The 11,971-nt window shown below is 46.8% G+C and overlaps 1 protein-coding gene across 4 annotated transcripts in view; it reads right to left on the bottom strand.

The window, feature by feature from the left end:
• The window catches only part of LOC124226910 (cationic amino acid transporter 4-like), a 30,290-nt gene extending 18,432 nt beyond the window's left edge, over positions 1-11,858 (bottom strand). Inside the window, exon 1 of one of the 4 annotated variants that reach the window (XM_046640722.1) lies at positions 11,819-11,857. The gene's annotated coding sequence lies outside the window, so the exon portion shown is untranslated. Of the gene's footprint in view, positions 1-11,818 lie in introns of all 4 variants that reach the window. The other 3 variants (XM_046640724.1, XM_046640723.1, XM_046640721.1) reach the window with 3 other exon arrangements.
• Positions 11,859-11,971: the final 113 nt, after the last annotated feature.

Here is an 11,971-nt window from a genome sequence, read left to right on the forward strand (position 1 = left end):
CCACTCAGAGGGCTCCCTATTCGCCTCCAGACACTTGCAGGTCTCGCAGGAAGCCAGGGCATTGGGAAGAGAGTGTCCTCCTCTTTTTTTTTTTTTCTTGAGGAAGATTAGCCCTGAGCTAACTACTGCCAATCCTCCTCTTTTTGCTGAGGAAGACTGGCCTTGAGCTATCATCTATGCTCATCTTCCTCTATTTTATACATGGGACGCCTACCACAGCATGGCTTTTGCCAAGCAGTGCCATGTCCGCACCCAGGATCCGAACCAGCGAACCCCAGGCTGCTGAGAAGCAGAACGTGCACACTTAACCGCTGCCTACCTCGGGGCCAGCCCCATGTCCTGCTCTTAAGAGAAGGGAAAGCTGAAAAAATATGCCACCCCTTGGCCCCAGCACTCCCAGGAGTCTCATTTTTCTCCTCCTGAGGGGCATTTTCCCCTAAATAATAGGGGAGGCGATCCTCACTTGCTCCCCTGAGCCACCAGTAAACTTAAAATAGAGGATTGAGAACCAGATTTTTTAAGCGACACCGCTATGACTTTCTCTACTATCCCTTCAGAGGGTTTATCTCTACCTACTTCATGGCCCGGATCCCAGCCACTCCAACAGCTTCAGCCCCTTAACACTCACCCTGCCTCTGTAGTCTCCCACTGCTCACCAGCAAACCTTTTTGGCAGAGGTTTGTTATGTGAATTTAATGCCACTAGAAATTGTAATGACAAAGGCATTTTCACCTCCCTGCCCTCAGACCAAACCCTAAGTTTCCTACTTTCCTTGCTAGAAACTCATCCTGATTTAAATTCTTCTGAAGAGGATGAGCTTTTTTTTTTTTTTTAGGAAGATTAGCCCTGAGCTAACATCTGCTGCCAATCCTCTGCTTTTTGCTGAGGAAGACTGGCCCTGAGCTAACATCCATGCCCATCTTCCTCTACTTTATATGTGGGACACCTACCACAGCATGGCTTGCCAAGTAGTGCCATGTCCGCGCCCAGGATCCGAACCGGTGAACCCTGGGCTGCCGAGAAGCGAAACATGCGCACTTAACCACTGCGCTACCCGGCCGGGCCCAGATGATGAGTCTTTAAAAGATGTCCCCATTAGTCTCTGGGCCACACATGCAAATGAGGCAGGATTGTTACCATGCACATTACTAAGACAAAGAATGAACTGTGTGTATCAGAAGTCCAATACGCACTCTGCAGAGACACAGAGTGAGGAACTGAACCTATAAGAGACCCCCTTCTGCAACAGGGTGGACTAGTTCTTACTTCCTCCCCCTGTAACACTCCAATCTTGTGATAAACAAATGACAAACAATAGGATATATGGGTATATGAGGAAGCCATTTCGGTTAAAACTAACTCAGCCTGTTTTTTTTTTTTTTCTAAAACAGTCTGATGTGGCCTGTTGAGCATGGACTGTAAATCTGCTTACATCCCAAAGACAAGAACAATGCCCTTAATGATAAGGATGCAACTTGTCCATCAGTATTTCCATAAGTATAAGTATCTCTCCCTACACCCAGGATTGATCCCTGACCTGCTGCGCTCACCGTGTGACCACCCACTTTGCAACCACAGACCTGCTGTGTTCACCGAATTGCTGTGCCAGCAAAGCAATCTCATGGCTATTGGAAAAGGCACGTTCCATTCACGTGTGCTGCACACTCTTTGACAGTATATAACCACTCTGTACACCCCCACTTCTTCGGAGTGTTCCCTTCCTTTGTGAAAGGGCTCTTCTGAGCTCTTCCTCAGGGCTGGCTCATAATAAACTCACTCCAATTTTCATATCTAGATTGGTTATGGATTATTTGCGTCAAGAATTGCCAGTGAAAAAAAGAAGGCAAGTTTCACTCAGATGGGAACCAAGTCTATAGATTTGTTCTAGGCTTCAGACATAAAGTCTTGTAATTCCTGTCATCCTGACCTCAATTCCTGCTGGTACAGCCTGGGTGACAGGAGTTGACCTCAGCTCAGCGTTCTTTTCAATTCCTTTGCACCCCAACTCACAAGTTCTTCTTGCATTTATACTTAAAGGGAGGGAATTAACATGGACTCAACTATCTCAGGGATGTTGCGAGTCCCCCTCATATTGTCCCCAATCCTACAGCCCACCTGGATTCTGTAGCCCTCACTCAAGGCTCTGCTCCTGTTCAGTGTGTGGACGACCTTCTACTCTGTAATCAGAGTAAATAGGGAGCCCTTACAGACCCCTCACTCTCATGAAGGCACGAGCTGCTCGAGGCCATAAAGCCTCCAGATCTGAACCTCAGTGGGTGCAGATGACTGGGACCTACTCGGGACAGGAGCCATGTCAAGGCACTCAACAGCTCACCCCAAATGCCTTGAGTCCATTTTGTCCACCCTTCTCCCCAAAATGAAGAAACAGCTATATAAACATCTAGGGGCAGCTGGTTACTGCCCCAGCGGATTCCTGATTCTGCAGCCCTTGCTAACCCTCTGTGTGCTCTTCTCCCAGACATCACCCCACAGCCTATTCCCTGGCCTTCAGAGCCACTAAACAGCTGTGAAGCCTTAAAATCAGCTTTGTCCACACCCCCGGCTCTTGACTTACCGAATTTTGATAAACCTTTTCATCTATACTGCCATGAAAATAATGGAACTGCTGCCCGCATTCTAGGACAGTCTTTTGCCTCTCAGACATGTCCTATAGCATATTTCTCATGCCAGCTAGACCCTGTGGCATCATGTATGCCCCATGCTTATGCGTGGTGGCCACAGCTGCTACGCAGATTGACAAAGCCAGTACTCTGACATTAGGCTCTCCCAGTCATCTCTATGTTCCCCATGCTGTGTCTGCTCTTTTCCAAGTTCACAGGACACAACACCTCTCTACAGATCCACACACCACCTGTAAGTGTGCTCTTAACTAACCCTTCCATCATCTTACATTGTCGTGACACTTTGAGTCCAGCTACGTTATTACCCCTCTCTGATGATGGAGAGCCCCACTCCATCCCACATGATTGCCCTGCAACATAGAAATGGTCTCAAAGCCATGAGAGGATCTCTCAGACACCATTTTAGACAATCCAGACTTACTTCTGTTTTGTGACGGCTCCTGTACATGGAGTTTCTGGGGAAACATAACAGCTGGTTATGCCACAGTTTCCCCACATGAAATGCTCGAAGCTTGCTCCTTGCCCACTGTAAAATCACCCAAGCTGCTGGATCATAGCTCTCACTAGAGCCTGCACATGAGCAAAAGGGAAAACTGCAGCTATTCCTTGTTCTGGCTTCCTTTACAGATTGAATCAGAGCGAGGAGCTCATTTACAGCAGAAGTAAAGCACTTGCTTGAAGAAACTCTGGGGCACTCATTGAAATTTCATTCCCCGTATCATCCTCAGTCATCAGGGCAAGGGGAATGTAAAATTACAGACATCAAAAGGACTTTAAGGAAAGTCTGGCAAGAAACTGGGCTTAAATGGAGAGAAACTCTGCCCTTGGTTCTTGTAAAGACCCAGAAAACTCCAAATAGGAGACATGGATTGATTCCTTTTGAAATAATTTTTGTATGCCCAATGCCTACTGGCATCTCTAAATCTTCCACTCCTGGGTTAAATGATTACAAGAATTTCAGTGAACAATCTGATGCTATGACTAGCTATAGACAAAAATTCAGTAGTCTACTTGAAGCATATGATCAACACGTAAAAGAGGTGTGGTCCCCACCTGCTGATAAGCCTTGCCATCCCTTTGGACCAGGAGATCAGGTGTACATCCAGGACTTTAGAAGAAAAAAATGTGCTGTCACCTTACTGGGAAAAACATTTTGAAGTCCTACTGACTACCTACTTTGCCTTCAAAATAAAGGAAAAATCTTCCTGGACCCTTGCAAGCCATGCCAAAATAGACCTAGAACATCACTCTCAAGACAACTGGGAGACAGTGCCCACAGGTGACCTTAAACTAAGGATTTCCAGGGCCAATTCCAGGCCCCAGAAGCAGCTGGCCTCATGGAGTAGACAGCTTTTCCCAAGATCATGGATCAAGAAACCTAGCTTTCACCTACATCTCCTCGTTGCTTTTATTTTTATTTCTTTATTTGTGAGGAAGATTGGCCCTGGGCTATCATCTGCTGCCAATCCTCCTCTTTTTGCTTGAGGAAGATTGTTCCTGAGCTAACATCTGTGCCAATATTCCTCTATTGTATGTGGGATGCCACCACAGCGTGGCTTGATGAGCAGTGCTAGGTCTGTGCCCAGAATCCAAACCTGTGAACCCTGGGTGGCCAAAGTGGAGTTCAGGAACTTAACCACTACACCACTAGGCCAGCCCCCTCTTTGCTTTTTAAACTCCCTACACACACAAACACCTCTTCCTATTAATGAGTATACATATTCCTTTTAGTCATTTATTTAGAAAGCCGACTGGAGAGCGCTGGTCTCTATCTGTCCACTCCCCCTCTCTAAGTTTCCACTCTGGGCTCTTTCCCAATCAGTGTCTCCCTCTTACTAACTCTCTCTTTCTCACCAGGTCGAGCACAGACCAAACACCCCCATATGCCAGTTTACCAAACCCCGGCCACGCTAACTAATCTGACTGTTGGTTATGTCGACAGCTAGAGAGCACAGAAGAACCTGAACTGGTCTCTGTTCCTGCTGATGTCAACACCTGGTGGACTAAGAATGGAAGATGGATGAACGACAGGGTATGGTGTCCACAACAAGGAAGACGTCACTCCACCTCTTCTCCTGGTGAGTCATGTGGGCCCCAGAAAACCTATATAGGACTGTCCCTTGCCCAGATAAAGATAATTGGTGAAAAGTTTTCTCTTTGCATTTAAAGTAAACATGACAGTGGACCTTTCCTGGGTGACATATCAGGACAGTATTGCAAATCAAATTCTGTGGTTTGATTCCACAGGTGGCATCTTCAAACCTCTCAAGGAAATTGTAAGTGACTCTAAAACTATTTTCTTTGGCACAAACATTTGCCAAATCACCACATGTTCTGGATGGCTTATGAGCCACCCTTGTACAACTTGGGGTATTGCAGCTGCCTGCATGGGTAAGCTGCCCAATACCACAAACTACATATGGGTGGGTCCAAACTCTGGACTCACTTGCAGGTGACAGGACCAGGCTTCAGTGCTGCCCAAATCAGGCTGCAGGCCTCCTGTACCAGCTATTCCACATCTGTTCTGCTCCCCCAGATTGACAGGAGGGCATGGAAAATGGAGATGTTTAAGCATTAACAGTACCAGTGGCAAAGGTCATAGAATACTCTGGACCCTGGGGACTACAAGTTCAGTTCTAACCTTGTCTATAAACCACACTGGTCTTTTTATTTTATGTGACAACAAAGTATAGGAGGGCTCCCAGCTAATTGGTCAGGACAATGTGGACTTGAATACCTGGCCCCTTCTGTCTCCAGTTACTCCACCCCAAATGCCAGCCACATTGCAAACTTGGGCTCCTTTGTTCATAAAGTTGCGCCACATGAACGTGCCAGTTGAGAAATCATAGGGAACCTACTTGTCTATCACAACTCTGAGTTATTTTCAGTAAGAAAAATCTTATTCCCCAGCTTTGGAAATTATGAGTTGGAAAAGGCAAGCTGAAATCTCTCCATGGTGATGGAAGAAGAGTTCAACACACCCTGCAAACTTTGAAAATACTCCAGTCAGAGATTAACAGCCTAGTCTGTGTGGTCCTCCAAAATTCACATGCTCTGGACATACTTCCCAGCAAGGAGGAGTTTCTGCAATCATTAGTTTAAAATGTTGCTTTTATGTGAACCAAACAGGGGAAGTAGTATCTAACTTACATCTATTAAAAGAGAAGATTCACATTTCCCATCAGATGAATGAAGCTCACCCATTTCATTGGACTGACTCATTCCCGGGATCGGGAACTGGTTTAATGGCGTGTGAGCAGATGGGCTCCCATCCCTTCCTATCTGCTTGTTCATCCTCACTCTAATCCATGTTCTTTTCTCCCTTTCCTGATTTCTTACCATTCAGCTACTAACTCATTTTCTCTCTCCACAGTCACCAGCTCAGCTTTCAATATGTGAAACCAATTCCGGCTCAACACAAGGTTGACATAAGGGAAGCCATATTGTACAAAAGAAACCATATTGTAACTATGAATGACCTTTGATTAGCCCAGAAATGCTCTGTAGATTTTATGGCCCCTTCCAGCTGCTATAAGTTGATAACTTTGTTTTTCTGAGTTCCTTAGGAATGTGACAACCCTGGAGCAGAGAGCCTATGCTGACAGCCATCATCAGTGGCAACTGAAAGTTCAGGGTATGGGGCATTGCTCCATTCTCTAATTGCATATCCCGTACAACAAAACTATCAGGAACTGAGACCAGATGCCTGCCCACCCACAGATCAGATGAAGGCCCCACCCAGAGACCCACCCCCTGTATAACTGGCTTGTAGTCTTTGTTCTGTAAGATGGTTCTTTGGAACATGAGCTGGCCATCTTCCCTCTTGCTAGCAAACTGTAATAAAAAATCCTTTCTCTCCTACCTCTTTGCCTCCTGACTATTGGCATGCCTTGTTGGGGGCAGAAGACAACCCCCTCCCCCCATCCCCCACCCTACCACCCTTGGGTGGTAAGAAAACTTCCAGGGAAGTTTCTGACAAATGGAAATGGCAAGCAATAGGATATATTGGAGTATATGAGGAAGCCATTTGGTGTAAACCTAATTCGGCCTGACTTTGTTTGTCCAAAAGGGCCTGACTGTGGCCGTTGAGCACGCATGTATATCTGCTTTAAAACATTTCCTATGGTAAGAACAAATGGCCTTAAGATAAAGGTGCAACTTCCCCCCACATTGGCATTTCCTTAGGGATAAGCATCTTTCCTCAGGCTAGGAACTGACTGCTGTGCTCACCTTTGACCACCCAGCTCCAGACAACAGAACCACCACCCTGCTGTGCCACCCTGCTGTGTTCACCGAGACAGCAGACCTACCTGCTGTTTCAGACCTACCTGCTGTTTCCATCAATTGCTGTGCCAACAGAGCAATCTCGCGACTATTGTAAAAGGGACATTTCAATCATAAGTGAAACATCCTTTTTGGGGGTATATAACCACTCTGTGTACCCCACTTCTTTGGTGCCCTTTCTTCCTTCGGGAAGAAAGGCCCTGGGCCCTGGTCCTCACATTTTAGCTCAGAATAAACTCTCCTAAATTTTCATTTACAGATTGGTTATGGATTATTTTTGTTGACATTTCAGAGAAGGGAACTGATGGGGCTCAGGGCAGGCAACCAGAAAATGTGCCACTGTGGCATGTGGTGAGGATCAAGGTTGCCCCAGGGAGAAAAGCACAAGGCGTCTGGCCCTACGTGCAGATCTATATCCTCCTCTGGGAAATACAGGACCTCCTGACCTGATTCTATCCGAAGTTATAGCACCACCTGCTAACCAGACCCCACCTGCACTGATAACATTTTAACGACTTTTTTTGCATGATCTTTCCTTTGACTTATAAAGAAATAACTCACATACCTATGCCTTATAAATATAGCTTTATAAATTTCAACCCATTGCAGCTCTTCACTGCCCATGGGTCCTGTCCCCATGCTATTCTCTGAATAAAGGAGCACTACTATCAGACTCTGAGAGTTCAAGAAATTTCTTTCAACTCCTTGGCTCAGTGAGCCTGCATCGGTATACAGAGTATTTTGACCTTAAGACAATCAAGGCTCAGAAGACTCTGGAGGAACATCTGACCTTCCTCAAATTGCCTAAAAGAATTTGAGAGAGAAGGGTCTGTCCCAGGAGGAGATCTTACCATGGATAATTCTAGGTGTGGGGGGCAGGAAGGCATCTAGCAAGGGCCATTTTATCAAAAGATCTCTTTCAGGTCCCATTGTCTGTAGATGGCACAATGCAAACATTTGTTTACCAGATATGAACTCTTTTCATCTTCCTGTAAATTGTCTTCTCCCCCTTTGAAGTCTCAGGTCTCTGTTTCCCTCTCCTTAGTCCAGAAGGATATATATACCTCATTTTGCCTGACTGTCTTGGTAAAAAACACAATATCTGCAAAGCACAATAAAATGAGGTATGCCTGTGACGTGTTGTGACTTTGTCAAATTAACATTTGTTGAGTAGAGCCCTGGGGGCATTGGATGGTGAGCCTGGGTTCAACAACAGACTGCCAGGGAATTGAAATACAGAAGTTTGTGACTCACAGGTCCTGGAGAAGGTCCACAGCACAGCTAGAGGGGACACATCGGGAGGTGCAGGCAGAGGGCAGGGCGGAACCTGGGGCATATGCCTTTATTGGGGTCCCCAGGCTAAGTACGGATTGGTCAATTCAAACCAAATGAGGTTTTGGTAAGGTTCGCAGGGGTCTTATCCAAGGAGTGCACAGGGGGAAGGCCCTGGGAGACAGGGAGAATGCCTCTCACAGGGGAAGTTGCAGGAGTCATATTAGGAACTGATATTTACTGGTGACTCAGTTACCTGGCCCCCCAACTCCATAGGACATTAACCACAACCCTGCTCAGAACAAGCCTAACATATTATGTTGAGCATACAGGAAACCACAGAGAAAGGAAGAAGAAGATGGCTGAGACACATGGTCAAAAACAGTTAAAACCGGTTAAAGGCAACATGACAGTCTGACTTGACCTAACACAGACCCTGCAGCTCATTATATGCTCATTGGAAATTCAGGCCAAATAAGGGAAGAAAAGGGGTGGCAGGCCATTCCCCAGAAAACCCTGCCCCGTTGCCCGTATTGCTATGAATATTCCTCCCCTTCATTATCTTGACCCCTTATAACAGCTGCTTAATCCCCCAGAGCTGAGAAGCTGATTTGTGAAATTTGCTCAGGCTTTTCTATTCTTTGGCCATTGAATAAAGTGTGTGCTACTGAATGCTCAGCTTCAGTCTCGTTTTAACTCTACGACACTGAACAGGAAAGAACCCTCCAAGGAAGAGCTGGGGACTGTGGGCTCAAGTCCCACCTGTGGATTCTTCCTTGGGTCCCCTCCGATCGTGGGTTCGAGGACCAGCAGAGGGAGGCTAAATTGGTAACAGAATTGGCATCCAATTGTGGATTCGAGTCCCACGGAGGTGAAACTGGTAACAACTTTGCCAGTGGTTATCTAGGGCGTGTACTATCGGGAGGGGCTACTGTCACTTCAAGGCCCCTGCAGGCTGCTTGTCCACACAAAATGGATGCCGAGGCAGCAACGCTATGAAGTAGGGTAGCTAAACTCCCAATAAATTCTTAGAAGAAAACATAGCAGTAAATCTTCATGACTGTGGGTTACCCAACGGCTTCTTTCTTTCTTTTAGTTTTTATTTTTATTGAGGTAACATTGGTTTATAACATTGTATAGGTTTCAGGTGTACAACATTAGAATTGGACATCTGTATATACCACAACGTGCTCACCACCAAAGGTGTAGGTTCCACCCATCACCATGTAATTGACCCCCTTTACCCATTTTTCCTTCTCCCCAATGGTTTCTTTAACCATGACAGCAAAAGTTCAAGCAACCTAAGAAAAAGAAAAATAAATTGGACTTCATCAAAATTAAAAACCTGTGTGCTTCAAAGGATACTATCAAGAAAGTGATGCCACAGAATGGCAGAAAATATCTGAAATCTTCTATCTGATAAGGGGATTGTATCCAGCACAGAGAAAGAACTCTTACAACTCACCAATAAAAAGATAAGTAGCCCACTTTAAAAATGGACAAAGGATCTGAATAGACATTTCTCCAAAGGTACGCAAACGTCCAGTGAGCACATGGAAAGACTCTTGACATCATTAGTCATTAGGGAAATGCAAATCAAAACCACAGTGCAATGCACCCCCAGGATGGCTACAGTCAAGTCAGAGAAGAACAAATGCTGAAGATGATGTGCAGTGAGTGGAACCCGCACACACTGCTGGTGGGAATGCAAGATGGCGCAGCTGATTTGGAAAACCATTTGGCAGTTCCTTAAAAGGCCAAACATGAGGTTACTGTATGATCCAGAAATTCCATCCCTAGCTATGTATCCAAGACATGAAAACATGTGTTGACACAAAAACTTGTACATGGACTTTCATAGCAGCATTACTCATAGTGGCCGAAAAGCAGAAGGAATCCAATTGTCCATCAACTCATGACAGAAAAATAAAATGTGAAATATCTATATAATGGAATAATATTTGTCTATAAGAATGAAAAAAGTAGTGATACAACATGGATGAATCTTGAGATCATTATGCTAAGTGAAAGAAGTCAGCTACAAAGACCATATATAGTATGATTTCATTGCTATGAAATGTCCAGAATAGCCAAATTCATAAAGACAGGGAGTAGTGGTGGCCATGAGATGGGGGAGAGGGGAATGGGAAGTGACTGCTATTGGGACAGAGTTTCCTTTTGGGGTGATGAAACTGTTCTGAAATTAGATAGTGGTGATGGTTGCACAATTCTGTGGATTTACTGAAAACCACCGAGGTGTACATTTTCAGTCGGTGAGTATCATGGTATGTGAATAAAATTATCAAAACCAAAGATAAAACACCAAACTGTTTCCAAGAACTCCAGGGGCAGGAAGGGCTGGGTGCCAGAGAGAGATGGAGCCTGGTAAACAGAGGAGCAGAGTAAGAAGTGGGGAGACCAGTGCTTCTCCCAAGCTGGCCCCTTGTGTGTTACCTGATTGAGGTTGTGGAATGTGAAACAGTCACTCACGTCTAAGGGCTTTAAAACGGAGCTGAGAAGCCACGAAGGAAATGTGGTTCCTATACACATCCTCAGGGAGCAGAACATGACTTTCTGAACTGAGTAACCTGCAAGAAACCTGCAGCCCCTCACAGTGATGGGCTTTTGTCTCCCTCTGGCTAGCCTTAGTAATCAATTATTTGTAGCCAAGATTACCTTTCTGCCCCCAAACCAATTAACATTCTTAGTATGCATACTTCCTTTCCGGTGCCTTTAAAAGCCTCTGACTTTTACTCCCTAGGGTACACTATTCGGGTTTCTAACTGAATCTGTGCTTCCTGAATAGCAATTCTCTGATCGCACAATAAATGCCTCTCTGCCTCTCATTTTCGTTCTTCACTTCTAGGTTAATCAGGCCAGGGGTGCATGTCTGACTCCTGCCCAGCACTTGGGTTTCTGTTTTGATTCGAGCTAGAATATCAGCAAAAGCTGCAAAGCGAATATGCTCCTGATCTTTTCGATTTGTTCTGTCTTCTAGGCTTAGCCTGAAAGCTGACTCTGTAAACGCGCCCTTTGCACAGCGCTGCCAAGACTTGGTTCAAGTCACTGAGGAGTTTCCCGCAAAGGTACAGCTCTGCTAGCGTCTCTGCGGCGTGTCTCATACACTCCTTGCGAAATGTTTTACTGATCCCCACCTCTGAGCACTGGCCTACGGAGGCCTGACCTGCACCGTAACTATCACATTCACAAACACAGAGAAACACGTGGACATGCAGGCCAGGATCGCGCCAGGCGTCCCCGCGGCCGCTCTGCTCTCGCTCGGGCTCACCGGCGTCCTGTGAGGTGAGCATGGGGGCCCCTCCTACAGATGGGGAAACTGAGGCTCGGAGAACTCGAGCCACGCGGGGAGGAGGGCTCGGGGGCCACACCGCTGGCTGACCCGAGGCTCCACTTTAATCGGAGCTCCCTTCCTCCGGCCCGTTCACCGCGCGGTAACCGAGCACCGCCGGGGCGGGCGCGGGAGGCGGCGGGAAGGTGGCAGGAGGGCGCCGCCGGCCCGGCCCGGCCCGGGGCTCGCGGAGGAGCGGAGACGGCTCCGGCGGAGGTTCGGGGAGGCCGCTAGGACGGGGACCGTCCCGCGCGCGGCTCCCGCCACTCACCTGTGGGGTCCGCAGCGTCGCACACTTCAGGCACGGAGGCCGCCATTCGGCTTCCGCGTGCGGAAATGTCGTCATCAAGATGCGTCAGGAGCCACGCCCCCTGGCCGAGCTAGAAACGCTCCCCAAGCTTCGCGCGCTAACTCAAAAAGCCCG

The sequence above is a fragment of the Equus quagga genome, chromosome 15, assembly GCF_021613505.1.
Source record: "Equus quagga isolate Etosha38 chromosome 15, UCLA_HA_Equagga_1.0, whole genome shotgun sequence".
In the NCBI taxonomy this organism is placed as follows: domain Eukaryota; kingdom Metazoa; phylum Chordata; class Mammalia; order Perissodactyla; family Equidae; genus Equus; species Equus quagga.